The following is a 15,523-nucleotide window of genomic DNA, read 5'->3' as shown; positions in this document are numbered from 1 at the left end:
TTTGATAATCCATAACATGATCTGAAGAGATAACATAACTTTTCCAACTCTTTCAATCCACATCTTCAATTTACTTGGAAAAAGAAGTTAATGATTCTTTACCTTTTCTTGACATGAAAATCGCCAGGTTTGAAGGAAACATTCTTAAGACTACGTGGCACAGAAAAACTATATGTAGCAATAGGTCATTAGTTTTCACAGCAATCCTTCAAGGATGAAAACCAACTTAATTTTATCTCTTAAAGAAAGAGTCGCCAGATTGTCCCATCCAGATTTTGTTAAAAATGATTTAAAATTTTAAAAAAGTATTCTAAGGAAAATTCGTATCCTCCTAAGCTCTTAATAAATATTTATCAACTTACCCAAATTCAATCTTAATCAAGTTACCAAATTCATTACCCTAACCCACGTAGTATTAGTATGACATTTCCGAAACAGATAACTTCTTCTAATGAGAAATAAAAATTATATATTATAAATTATAAATTTAACCCCTAAATTATCTAATATATATCGTGACATAAAAAGTATTAGAATTTCTACCAAGATTTAAAAACAATTTCAACCCTATATCTAAAATCAAAACCTCCAGCAACAAAGGAAAATCTAATGTTATATATAGTATTCCATGTTCTTATGTAATTAATTTACTTTTTTGGTCAGTCGTAATCTATCTGGAAGAATCACTTCACATATAAAAGTGACTGCAGACTAAACAAACGTTCCTGTGGACTAGCTGAAAACATATCTCTTCAGATCATGTTATGGAATCAAAATACCAAAAAACCAGATGAATTTCCAAAGAATTTTTTTTTGAATCAATCGAAAATTTCATTATTGTCACTAGAAATGGATTTTTCGTCTTCTATCTAATTTTTTTGGTCAAAAAACCCAGAATTAACAATCGAATTTAGTATTTTTTTCGGTAATCAATCAAAAATTTCAATTTTGTCTTTAGAAATAGATTTTGTCGTTTCTTTCTCGTTTTTTCGTCAAAAAAACCCAGAATTACAATCGATTTCAGTATTTTTTTCGGTTATCAATCAAAAATTTCAATTTTGTCTTTAGAAATAGACTTTTGTCGTTTTTAACTCGATTTTATCGGCTATAAACCCAGAATTACATTCTAGCAATCGAATTTAGTATTATTTCGGTTATGAATCAAAAAATTCAATTTTGTCAATAGAAATAGAGTTTTGTCGTTTCTAACTCGATTTTTCGTAAAAAACCCAGAAAATACATTCTAGCAATCTAATTCAGTATTGATTCGGTTTGAATCAAAATTTTAATTTTGTCATAGAAATAGATTTTTTTTGTTTCTATCTCGTTTTGTCGTCAAGAAACCAGAATTACAATCGAATTTAGTATTATTTCGGTTATGAATCAAAAATTTCAATTTTGTCACTAGATATAGATTTTATCGTTTCTATCTCGTTTTTCCGTTAAAAAAACCCAGAATTACAATCGAATTTAGTATTTTTTCGTTTATCAATCAAAAATTTCAATTTTGTCAATAGAAATAGGGTTTTGTCGTTTCTAACTCGATTTTTTCGGTAAAAAACCCAGAATGACATTCTAGCAATCTAATTTAGTATTGATTCGGTTTTGAATCAAAAATTTAAATTTTGTCACTAGAAATAGATTTTTTTGTTTCTATCTCGTTTTTTTCGACAGAAAACTCACAATTACAATCGAATTTAGTATTTTTTCGGTTATCAATCAAAAATTTTAAATTTTGTCAATAGAAAAAGAGTTTTGTCGTTTCTATCTCGTTTTTTTCGTCATAAAACCCAGAATAACATCTGGGTTGATAACCAAAAAAATACTAAATTCGATTGTAATTCTGGGTTTTTTAACGAAAAAATGAGATAGAAACAAAAAAAAATCTATTTCTAGTGACAAAATTCAAATTTTTATTCAAAACCGAAATAATAGTAAATTGGATTGCTAGAATGTAATTCTGGGTTTTATAACGAAAAAAATGAGATAGAAACGACAAAACTCTATTTCTATTGACAAAATGAAAATTTTGATTGATAAAAGGAAAAAATACTAATTCGATTGAAATTCTGGGTTTTTGACCAAAAAACGAGATAGAAACGACAAAAAACCATTTCTAGTGACAAAATTGAAATTTTCGATTGATAATCAAAAAAATACTAAATTCGATTGAAAATTCTGGGTTTTTTGACGAAAAAACGAGATAGAAACGACAAAAATCTATTTCTAGTGGAAAAATCGAAATTTCTAATTCATAACTGAAAATATACTAAATTCGATTGTAATTCTGGGTTTTTTGACGAAAAAAACGAAATAGAAACAAAAAAATCTATTTCTAGTGAGAAAATTGAAATTTTTGATTCATAACCGAAATAATACTAAATTCGATTGCTAGAATGTAATTCTGGGTTTTATAACGAAAAAATGAGATAGAAACGAAAAAACTCTATTGACAAAATTGAAATTTTTGATTGATAAAAGGAAAAAATACTAAATTCGATTGAAATTCTGGGTTTTTTGACCAAAAAACGAGATAGAAACGACAAAAAACCATTTCTAGTGACAAAATTGAAATTTTCGATTGATAATCAAAAAAATACTAAATTCGATTGAAATTCTGGGTTTTTTGACGAAAAAACGAGATAGAAACGACAAAAATCTATTTCTAGTGGAAAAATCGAAATTTTCTAATTCATAACTGAAAATATACTAAATTCGATTGTAATTCTGGGTTTTTTGACGAAAAAAACGAAATAGAAACAAAAAAATATATTCTAGTTAGAAAATTGAAATTTTGATTCATAACCGAAATAATACTAAATTCGATTGCTAGAATGTAATTCTGGGTTTTTAACCGAAAAAAATCGAGTTAGAAACGACAAAACTCTGTTTCTAACGACAAAATTGAAATTTTTGATTGATAACGAAAAAATACTGAATTCGATTGTAATTCTGGGTTTTTTGACGAAAAAACGAGATAGAAACGACAAATATCTATTTCTAGAGACAAAATTGAAATTTTGATTGATAACCAAAAAAATACTAAATTCGATTGTAATTCTGGGTTTTTTAACGAAAAAACGAGATAGAAACAAAAAAAAAATCTATTTCTAGTGACAAAATTTAAATTTTGATTCAAAACCGAAATAATACTAAATTAGAATGCTAGAATGTAATTCTGGGTTTATTGCCGATAAAATCGAGTTAAAAATGACAAAAGTCTATTTCTAAACACAAAATTGAAAGTTTTGATTGATAATCGAAAAAATACTAAATTCGATTGTAATTCTGGGTTTTTTGATCAAAAAACGGGATAGAAACGACAAAAATCCATTTCTAGTGACAAAATTGAAATTTTCGATTGATAATCAAAAAAATACTGAATTCGATTGAAATTCTGGGTTTATTAACGAAAAAACGAGATAGAAACGACAAAAATCTATTTCTAGTGGCAAAATAGAAATTCTAATTCATAACCGAATATACTAAATTAGATTGCTAGAATGTAATTCTGGGTTTATTGCCGATAAAATCGAGTTAAAAACGACAAAAGTCTATTTCTAAAGACAAAATTGAAATTTTTGATTGATAACCGAAAAAATACTAAATTCGATTGTAATTCTGGGTTTTTGACGAAAAAACGAGATAGAAACAAAAAAAATCTATTTCTAGTGACAAAATTTAAATTTTTGATTCAAACCGAAATAATACTAAATTAGATTGCTAGAATGTAATTCTGGGTTTATTGCCGATAAAATCGAGTTAAAAACGACGAAAGTCTATTTCTAAAGACAAAATTGAAATTTTTGATTGATAATCGAAAAAATACTAAATTCGATTGTAATTCCGTTTTTTGACCAAAAAACGAGATAGAAAACGACAAAAATCTATTTGTAAGACAAAATTGAAATTTTCGATTGATAACCAAAAAAATACTGAATTCGATTGTAATTCTGGGTTTTTTGACCATAAAACGAGATAGATACGACAAAATCCATTTCTAGTGACCAATTGAAATTTTTGATTGAAATCGAAAAAATTCTAAATTCGATTGTAATTCTGGGTTTTTAACGAAAAAACGAGAAAGAAACGATAAAAATCTATATCTAGTGACAAAATTGAAATTTTGATTCAAAACGAAAAATACTAAATTAGATTGCTAGAATGTAATTCTGGGTTTATGCCGATAAAATCGAGTTAAAAACGACAAAAGTCTATTTCTAAGACAAAATCGAAATTTTGATTGATAACCGAAAAATACTAAATTCGATTGTAATTCTGTGTTTTTTGACGAAAAAACGAGATAGAAACAAAAAAAATCTATCTTTTTCTAGTGACAAAATTTAAATTTTTGATTCAAAACCGAAATAATACTAAATTCGATTGCTAGAATGTAATTCTGGGTTCATTGCCGATAAAATCGAGTTAGAAAACGACAAAAGTCTATTTCTAAAGACAAAATTGAAATTTTTGATTGATAACCGAAAAAATACTGAAATTTGATTGTAATTCTGGGTTTTTTGACGAAAAAACGAGGTAGAGAAACGACAAAAATCTATTTCTGAAGACAAAATTGAAATTTTCGATTGATAACCGAAAAAATACTAAATTCGATTGTAATTCTGGGTTCTTTGACGAAAAAAGAGATAGAAACGACAAAAATCTATTTCTAGAGACAAAATTGAAATTTTCGATTGATAACCAAAAAAATGCTAAATTCGATTGTAATTCTGGGTTTTTTGACCAAAAAATGAGATGGAAACGACAAAAATCCATTTCTAGTGACAAAATTGAAATTTTGATTGATAATCGAAAAAATACCAAATTCGATTGTAATTCTAGGGTTTTTTGACGAAAAAACGAGATAGAAACGACAAAAATCTATTTCTGAAGACAAAATTGAAATTTTGTTTGATAACCAAAAAAATACTAAATTCGATTGTAATTCTGGGTTTTGACCAAAAAATGAGAGAGAGAAACGACAAAAATCCATTTCTAGTGACAAAATTGAATATTTTGATTGATATCGAAAAAATACTAAATTCGATTGTAATTCTGTGTTTATTAACGAAAAAACGAGATAGCAACGATAAAAATCTATATCTAGTGACAAAATTTAAATTTTTGATTCAAAACCGAAAAATACTAAATTAGATTGCTAGAATGTAATTCTGGGTTTATTGCCGATAAAATCGAGTTAAAAACGACGAAAGTCTATTTCTAAAGACAAAATTGAAATTTTGATTGATAATCGAAAAAATACTAAATTCGATTGTAATTCTGGGTTTTTTTGACCAAAAAACGAGATAGAAACGACAAAAATCTATTTGTAAAGACAAAATTGAAATTTTTGATTGATAACCAAAAAAATACTGAATTCGATTGTAATTCTGGGTTTTGACCAAAAAACGAGATAGATACGAAAAATCCATTTCCAGTGACCAAAATTGAAATTTTTGATTGAAAATCGAAAAAATACTTATTCGATTGTAATTCTGGGTTTATAACGAAAAAACGAGATAGAAACGATGAAAATCTATATCTAGTGACAAAATTGAAATTTTTGATTCATATCCGAAATAATAATTCGATTGTAATGCTGGGTTTTTGACGAAAAAACGAGATAGAGACAAAAAAAATCTATTTCTAGTGAGAAAATTAAATTTTTGATTCAAACCGAAAATATACTAAATTAGATTGCTAGAATGTAATCTGGGTTTATTGCCGATAAAATCGAGTTAAAAACGACAAAAGTCTATTTCTAAAGACAAAATGAAATTTTTGATTGATAACCGAAAAAATACTAAATTCGATTGTAATTCTGTGTTTCTTGACGAAAAAACGAGATAGAAACAAAAAAAAATCTATTTCTAGTGACAAAATTTAAATTTTTGATTCAAAACCGAAATAATACTAAATTAGATTGCTAGAATGTAATTCTGGGTTTATGCCGATAGAAATCGAGTTAAAAACAACAGAAGTCTATTTCTAAAGACAAAATTGGAATTTTTGATTGATAATCGAAAAAATACTAAATTCGATTGTAATTCTGGGTTTTTGACCAAAAAACGAGATAGAAACAAAAAAAATCTATTTCTAGTGACAAAATTTAATTTATATTCAAAACCGAAATAATACTAAATTAGAATGCTAGAATGTAATTCTGGGTTTTATAACGAAAAAACGAGAAAGAAACGACAAAACTCTATTTCTATTGACAAAATTTAAATTTTTGATTGATAACCGAAAAAATACTGAATTCGATTGTAATTCTGGGTTTTTTGACGAAAAAAACGAGATAGAAACAAAAAAATCTATTTCTAGTGACAAAATTTAAATTTTTGATTCAAAACCGAATCATTACTAAATTGATTGCTAGAATGCAATTCTGGGTTTTTTACCGAAAAAAATCGAATTAGAAACAACAAAACCCTATTTCTATTGACGAAATTGAAATTTTTGATTCGATAAACGAAAAAATACTAAATTCGATTGTTTTTCTGGGTTTTTTAACGAAAAACGAGATAGAAACGATAAAAATCTATTTCTAAAACAAACTTGAAATTTTCGATTGATAACCAAAAAAATACTAATTCGATTGTAATTCTGGGTTTTTTGACCAAAAAATGACGAGATAGAAACGACAAAAATATTTCTAGTGACAAAATTAAATTTTTGATTGATAATCGAAAAATACTAAATTCGATTGTAATTCTGGGTTTTTAACGAAAAAAACGGGATAGAAACGATAAAAATCTATATCTAGTGACAAAATTGAAATTTTTGATTCATAACCGAAATAATACTAAATTCGATTGCTAGAATGTATTCTGGTTTTTGCCGATAAAATCGAGTTAAAAACGACAAAAGTCTATTTCTAAAGACAAAATTGAAATTTTTGATTGATAACCGAAAAAATACTAAATTCGATTGTAATTCTGGGTTTTTGATGAAAAAACGAGATAGAAACAAAAAAAAATCTATTTCTAGTGACAAAATTAAAATTTTGATTCAAAACCGAAATAATACTAAATTAGATTGCTAGAATGTAATTCTGGGTTTATTGCCGATAGAATCGAGTTAAAAACGACAAAAGTCTATTTCTAAGACAAAATTGAAATTTTTGATTGATAATCGAAAAAACACTAAACTCGATTGTAATTGGTTTTTTGACCAAAAACGAGATAGACACGACAAAAATCCATTTCTAGTACAAAATTGAAATTTTTGATTGATAACCGAAAAAATACTAAATTCGATTGTAATTCTGGGTTATTTGACAAAAAACGAGATAGAAACGACAAAAATCATTTCTAGTGACAAAATTGAAATTTTCGATTGATAATCAAAAAAATACTAAATTCGATTGAAATTCTGGGTTTATTAACGAAAAAACGAGATAGAAACGACAAAAATCTATTTCTAGTGGCAAAATAGAAATTTCTAATTCATAACCGAAATAATACTAAATTAGATTGCTAGAATGTAATCTGGGTTTATTGCCGATGAAAACGAGTTAAAAACGACAAAAGTCTATTTCTAAAGACAAAATTGAAATTTTTGATTGATAACCGAAAAAATACTAAATTCGATTGTAATTCTGTTTTTTTTGACGAAAAAAACGAGATAGAAACAAAAAAAAATCTATTTCTAGTGACAAAATTTAAATTTTTGATTCAAAACCGAAATAATACTAAATTAGATTGCTAGAATGTAATTCTGGGTTTATGCCGATGAAAATCGAGTTAAAAACGACAAAAGTCTATTTCTAAAGTCAAAATTGAAATTTTTGATTGATAATCGAAAAAATACTAAATTCGATTGTAATTCTGGGCTTTTAACGAAAAAAACGAGATAGAAACGATAAAATCTATATCTAGTGACAAAATTGAAATTTTTGATTGATAATCGAAAAAATACTAAATTCGATCGTAATTCTGGGTTTTATTAACGAAAAAAACGAGATAGAAACGATAAAAATCTATATCTAGTGACAAAATTGAAACTTTTGATTCATAACCGAAAATAATACTAAATTCGATTGCTAGAATGTATTCTGGGTTTATTGCCGATAAAGTCGAGTTAAAACGACAAAAGTCTATTTCTAAAGACAAAATTGAAATTTTGATTGATAACCGAAAAAATACTCAATTCAATTGTAATTCTGGATTTTTTGACGAAAAAACGAGATAGAAACGAAAAAAAAACTATTTCTAGTGACAAAATTTAAATTTTGATTCAAAACCGAAATAATACTAAATTAGATTGTTAGAATGTAATTCTGGGTTTATTGCCGATAAAATCGAGTTAAAAACGACAAAAGTCTATTCTAAAGACAAATTGAAATTTTTCATTGATAATCGAAAAAAATACTAAATTCGATTGTAATTCTGGGTTTTTTGACAAAAAACGAGATAGAAACGACAAAAATCATTTCTAGTGACCAATTGAAATTTTGATTCATAACAGAAATAATACTAAATTCGATTGCTAGAATGTAATTCTGGGTTTCTACCGAAAAAATCGAGTTAGAAACGACAAAACTCTGTTTCTAGTGACAAAATTTAAATTTTGATTGATAACCGAAAATAAATACTAAATTACGATTGTAATTCTGGGTTTTTTGACGAAAAAACAAGATAGATAGAAACGACAAAAATCTATTTCTAAACAAAATTGAAATTTTGATTGATAACCGAAAAAAATACTAAATTCGATTGTAATTCTGGTTTTTTGACGAAAAAACGAGATAGAAACGATAAAAATCTATATCTAGTGACAAAATTGAAATTTTTGATTCATAACCGAAATGATACTAAATTCGATTGCTAGAATGTAATTCTGGGTTTTTACCGAAAAAATCGAGATAAAAACGACAAAAGTCTATTTCTATAGACAAAATTGAAATTTTCGATTGATAATCGAAAAAATACTAAATTCGATTGTAATTCTGGGTTTTTTGACCAAAAAACGAAATAAAAACGACAAAAATCCATTTCTAGTGACAAAATTGAAATTTTTGATTGATAACCGAAAAAATACTAAATTCGATTGTAATTCTGGGTATTTTGACCAAAAAAAACGGGATTGAAACGACAAAAATCCATTTCTAGTGACAAAATTGAAATTTTAATTGAAAATCGAAAAAAATTCCAAATTCGATTGTAATTCTGGGTTCATTAACGAAAAAACGAGATAGAAACGATAAAAATCTATATCTAGTGACAAAATTGAAATTTTGATTATAACCGAAATAATAAATTCGATTGTAAATCTGGGTTTTTTGACGAAAAACGAGATAGAAACAAAAAAAATCTATTTCTAGTGACAAAATTGAATTTTTTGATTCAAAACCGAAAAATATACTATATTAGATTGCTAGAATGTAATCTGGGTTTTTGCCGATAAAATCGAGTTAAAAACGACAAAAGTCTATTTCTAAAGACAAAATTGAAATTTTTGATTGATAACCGAAAAAAATACTAAATTCGATTGTAATTCTGTGTTTTTTGACGAAAAAACGAGATAGAAACAAAAAAAATCTATTTCTAGTGACAAAATTAAATTTTTGATTCAAAACCGAATCTATACTAAATTAGATTGCTAGATTGTAATTCTGGGTTTTTTACCGAAAAAAATCGAGTAAGAAACGACAAAACCCTATTTCTATTGACAAAATTGAAATTTTTGATTGATAAACAAAAAAATACTAAATTCGATTGTAATTCTGGGTTTTTTAACGAAAAAACGAGATAGAAACGACAAAAATATATATCTAGTGACAAAATTGAAATTTTTGATTCATAACCGAAAATAATACTAAATTCGATTGTAGAATGTATTTGGGTTTATTGACGATAAAAAACGAGATAGAAACGACAAAAGTCTATTTCTAAAGACAAAATTGAAATTTTTGATTGATAACCGAAAAAATACTCAATTCGATTGTAATTCTGGATTTTGACGAAAAAACGAGATAGAAACGAAAAAAAATCTATTTCTAGTGACAAAATTTAAATTTTTGATTAACCGAAATAATACTAAATTAGATGTGTAGAATGTAATGGTTATTGCGATAAAATCGAGTTAGAAACGACAAAAGTCTATTTCTAAAGACATAATTGAAATTTTTATTGATAATCGAAAAAATACTAAATTCCATTGTAATTCTGGGTTTTTGACCAAAAAACGAGATGGAAACGACAAAAATCCATTTCTAGTGACAAAATTGAAATTTTTGATTCAAAACCGAAATAATACTTAATTAGATTGCTAGAATGTAATTCTGGGTTTTTAACAAAAAAACGAGATAGAAACGACAAAACTCTATTTCTATTGACAAAATTTAAATTTTGATTGATAACCGAAAAAAATACTAAATTCGATTGTAATTCTGGATTTTTGACGAAAAAACGAGATAGAAACGAAAAAAATCTGTTTCTAGTGACAAAATTTAAATTTTGATTCAAACGAAATAATACTGAATTCGATTGTTAGAATGAATTCTGGGTTTATTGCCGATAAAATCGAGTTAAAACCGACAAAAGTCTATTTCTAAAGACAAATTGAAATTTTCATTAATAATCGAAGAAACACTAGATTGATTGTAATTCTGGGTTTTTTGACCAAAAAAACGAGATAGAAACGAAAAAAATCCATTTCTAGTGACCAAATTGAAATTTTTGATTCATAACAGAAAATAATAATAAATTAGATTGCTAGAATGTAATTCTGGGTTTTATAACGAAAAAAACGAGATAGAAACGACAAAACTCTATTCTATTGACAAAATTTAAATTTTGATTGATTACCGAAAAAAATACTAAATTCGATTGTAATTCTGAGTTTTTTGACGAAAAAACGAGATAGAAACAAAAAAATCTATTTCTAGTGACAAAATTCAAATTTTTGATTCAAAACCGAATCATACTGAGTTAGATTGCTAGAATGTAATTCTGGGGTTTTTACCGAAAAAATCGAGTTAGAAACGACAAAAACCCTATTTCTATTGATAAAATTGATATTTTTTTTGATGATAACGAAAAAAAATACTAAATTCGATTGTAATTCTGGGTTTCTTACGAAAAAACGAGATAGAAACGATAAAAATCTATATCTAGTGACAAAATTGAAATTTTTGATTCATAACCGAAATAATACTAAAATCGATTGCTAGAATGTATTTCTGGGTTATGCCGAAAAATTGAGGTTAAAAACGACAAAAGTCTATTTCTAAAGACAAAATTGAAATTTTGATTGATAACCGAAAAAATACTCAATTCGATTGTAATTCTGGATTTTTTGACGAAAAAACGAGATAGAAACGAAAAAAAATCTATTTCTAGTGACAAAATTTAAATTTTTGATTCAAAACCGAAATAATACTGAATTCGATTGTTAGAATGTAATTCTGGGTTTTTGCCGATAAATCGAGTTAAAAACGACAAAAGTCTATTTCTAAAGACAAAATTGAAATTTTTCATTAATAATCGAAGAAATACTAGATTTGATTGTAATTCTGGGTTTTTGACCAAAAAACGAGATAGAAACAAAAAAAATCCATTTCTAGTGACCAAATTGAAATTTTGATTCATAACAGAAATAATACTAAATTCGATTGCTAGAATGTAATTCTGGGTTTTCTACGAAAAAATCGAGTTAGAAACGACGAAACATTTCTAGTGACAAAATTCAAATTTTGATTGATAACCAAATAAATACTAAATTCGATTGTAATTCTGGGTTTTTGACGAAGAAACGAGATAGAAACGACAAAAATCTATTTCTAAAGACAAAATTGAAATTTCCGATTGATAACAAGAAAAATACTGAATTCGATTGTAATTCTGGTTTTTTAACGAAAAAACGAGATAGAAACGACAAAATCTATATCTAGTGACAAAATTGAAATTTTGATTCATAACTGAAATAAATCGATTGCTAGAATGTAATTCTGGGTTTATTGCCGATAAAATCGAGTAAAAAACGACAAAAGTCTATTTCTAAAGACAAAATTGAAATTTTGATTGATATCGAAAAAATACCAAATTCGATTGTAATTCTGGGTTTTTAAAGAGAAAAAACGATATAGAAACGATAAAAATCTATATCTAGTGACGAAATTGAAATTTTGATTCATAACTGAAAATATTTCGATGCTAGAATGTAATTCTGGGTTTTTGCCGATAAAATCGAATAAAAAACGACAAAAGTCTATTTCTAAAGACAAAATTGAAATTTTTGATTGATAACCGAAAAAAAATACTGAATTCGATTGCAATTCTGGGTTTTTTAACGAAAAAACGAGATAGAAACAAAAAAAATCTATTTCTGGAGACAAAATTTAAATTTTGATTCAAAAACCGAATCATTACTAAATTAGATTGCTAGAAGTAATTCTGGGTTTTTTACCGAAAAAATCGAGTAAGAACGACAAACCCTATTTCTATTGACAAAATTGAAATTTTAGATTGATAATCAAAAAAATACTAAATTCGATTGAAACTCTGGGTTTTTTGACGGAAAAAACGAGATAGAAACGACAAAAATCTATTTCTAGTGGCAAAATTGAAATTTTTAATTCATAACCGAAATATACTAAATTCGATTGTGATTCTGGGTTTTTTGACAAAAAAACGAGATAGAAACAAAAAAAAATCTATTTCTAGTGACAAAATTCAAATTTTTATTCAAAACCGAAAAATAGTAAATTAGATTGCTAGTAGAATGTAATTTTGGGTTTTATAACGAAAAAAACGAGACAGAAACGACAAAACTCTTTTTCTATTGACAAATTTTAAATTTTGATTGATAACCAAAAAAATACTGAATTCGATTGTAATTTCTGAGTTTTTGACGAAAACGAGATAGAAACAAAAAAATCTATTTCTAGTGACAAAATTTATATTTTTGATTCATAACCAAAATAATACTAAATTCGATTGCTAGAATGTAATTCTGGGTTTATTGCCGATAAAATCGAGTTAAAAACGCCAGAAGTCTATTTCTAAAGACAAAATCGAAATTTTCGATTGATAATCAAAAAAAATACTAAATTCGATTGAAATTCTGGGTTTTTTTTGACGAAAAAACGAGATATAAACGACAAAAATCTATTTCTAGTGGAAAAATCGAATTTTCTAATTCATAACCGAAAATATACTAAATTTGATTGTAATTCTGGGTTTTTTGACGAAAAAACGAGATAGAAACGACAAAAATCTTATTCAAAAGACAAATTGAAATTTTTGATTGTTAACCAAAAAAATACTGAATTCGATTGTAATTCTGGGTTTATTAAAGATAAAACGAGATAGAAACGATAAAAATCTTTAGCTAGTGACAAAATTGAAATTTTTGATTCATAACCGAAAATAATACTAAATTCGATTGCTAGAATGTAATTCTGGGTTTATTGCCGATAAAATCGAGTAAAAAACGACAAAAGTCTATTTCTAAAGACAAAATTGAAATTTTTGATTGATAATCGAAAAAATACTAAATTCGATTGTAATTCTGGGTTTTTTGATCAAAAACGAGATAGAAACGACAAAATCTCCATTTCTAGTGACAAAATTGAAATTTTCGATTGATAATCAAAAAAATACTAAATACGATTGAAATTCTGGGTTTTTGACGAAAAAAACGAGATAGAAACGACAAAAATCTATTTCTAGTGGCAAAATTGAAATTTTGATTCATAACCGAAAATATACTGTATTCGATTGTAATTCTGGGTTTTTTGACGAAAAAAACGAGATAGAAACAAAAAAAAATCTTTTTCTAGTGACAAAATTCAAATTTTTATTCAAAACCGAAATAATACTAAATTAGAATGCTTGAATGTAATTCGGTTTTATAACAAAAAAAACGAGATGGAAACGACAAAAACTCTTTTTCTATTGACAAAATTTAAATTTTTGATTGATAACCGAAAAAAATACTGAATTCGATTGTATTCTGAGTTTTTTGACGAAAAAATCGAGATAGAAACAAAAAAATCTATTTCTAGTGACAAAATTTATATTTTTGATTCATAACCGAAATAATACTAAATTCGATTGCTAGAATGTAATTCCGGGTTATAGCCGATAAAATCGAGTTGAAACGACAAAAGTCTATTTCTAAGACAAAATTGAAATTTTGATTGATAACCGAAAAAATACTAAATTCGATTGTAATTCTGAGTTTTTGATGAAAAAACGAGATAGAAACGACAAAAATCTATTTCTAAAGACAATATTGAAATTTTCGATTGATAACCAAACAAATACTAAATTCGATTGTATATCTGGGTTTTTTGACGAAAAAAACAAGATAGAAACGACAAAAATCTATTTCCAAAGACAAAATTGAAATTTTCGATTGATAACCAAAAAAATAATAAATTCGATTGTAATTGGGTTTTTTGACGGAAAAACGAGATAGAAACAAAAAAAAATCTATTTCTAGTGACAAAATTTAAATTTTTGATTCAAAATCGAAATAATATGAATTAGATTGCGATAGAATGTAATTCTGGGTTTATTGCCGATGAAATCGAGTTAAAAACGACAAAAGTCTATTCCTAAAGACAAAATTGAAATTTTTGATTGATAATCGAAAAAATACTTAATTCGATTGTAATTCTGGGTTTTTTTACCAAAATACGAGATAGAAACGACAAAAATCCATTCTAGTGACAAAATTGGAATTTTCGATTCATAATCAAAAAAATACTGAATTCGATTGAAATTCTGGGTTTTTGAAGAAAAAACGGGATAGAAACGACAAAAATCTTTCTAGTGGCAAAATTTAAAATTTTGATTGATAACCGAAAAATTACCAAATTCGATTGTGATTCTGGGTTTTTTGACGAAAAAAACGAGATAGAAACGACGAAAATCTATTTCTAAAGATAAAATTGAAATTTACGATTGATAACCAAAAAAATACTGAATTCGATTGTAATTCTGGGTTTTTTAACGAAAAAACGAGATAGAAACGATAAAAATCGATATCTAGTAACAAAATTGAAATTTTTGATTCATAACCGAAATAATACTAAATTCGATTGCTAGAATGTAATCTGGGTTTATTGCCGATAAATCGAGTTAAAACGACAAAAGTCTATTTCTGAAGACAAAATTGAAATTTTCGATTGATAACCAAACAAATACTAAATTCGATTGTAATTCTGGTTTTTTGACGAAAAAACAAGATAGAAACGACAAAAATCTATTTCTGAAGACAAAATTGAAATTTTCGATGAAACTCTTGACAAAATTTAAATTTTTGATTCAAAACGAATCATTACTAAATTAGATTGCTAGAATGTAATTATGGGTTTTTTACCGAAAAAATCGAGGTTAGAAACGACAAAACCCTATTTCTATTGACAAATTGAAATTTTTGATTGATAATCGAAAAAATACTCAATTCGATTGTAATTCTGGGTTTTTGACCAAAATACGAGATAGAAACAAAAAAATCTATTTCGAGTGACAAAATTTAAATTTTTATTCAAAACCGAAATAATTCTGAA

This window comes from Leptinotarsa decemlineata, unplaced genomic scaffold (genome assembly GCF_025532065.1).
Source record: "Leptinotarsa decemlineata unplaced genomic scaffold, Ldec_3_MD MMD2_tig00001019_RagTag_RagTag, whole genome shotgun sequence".
Taxonomy (NCBI): Eukaryota; Metazoa; Arthropoda; class Insecta; order Coleoptera; family Chrysomelidae; genus Leptinotarsa; species Leptinotarsa decemlineata.
This window is presented reverse-complemented; position numbering follows the sequence as displayed.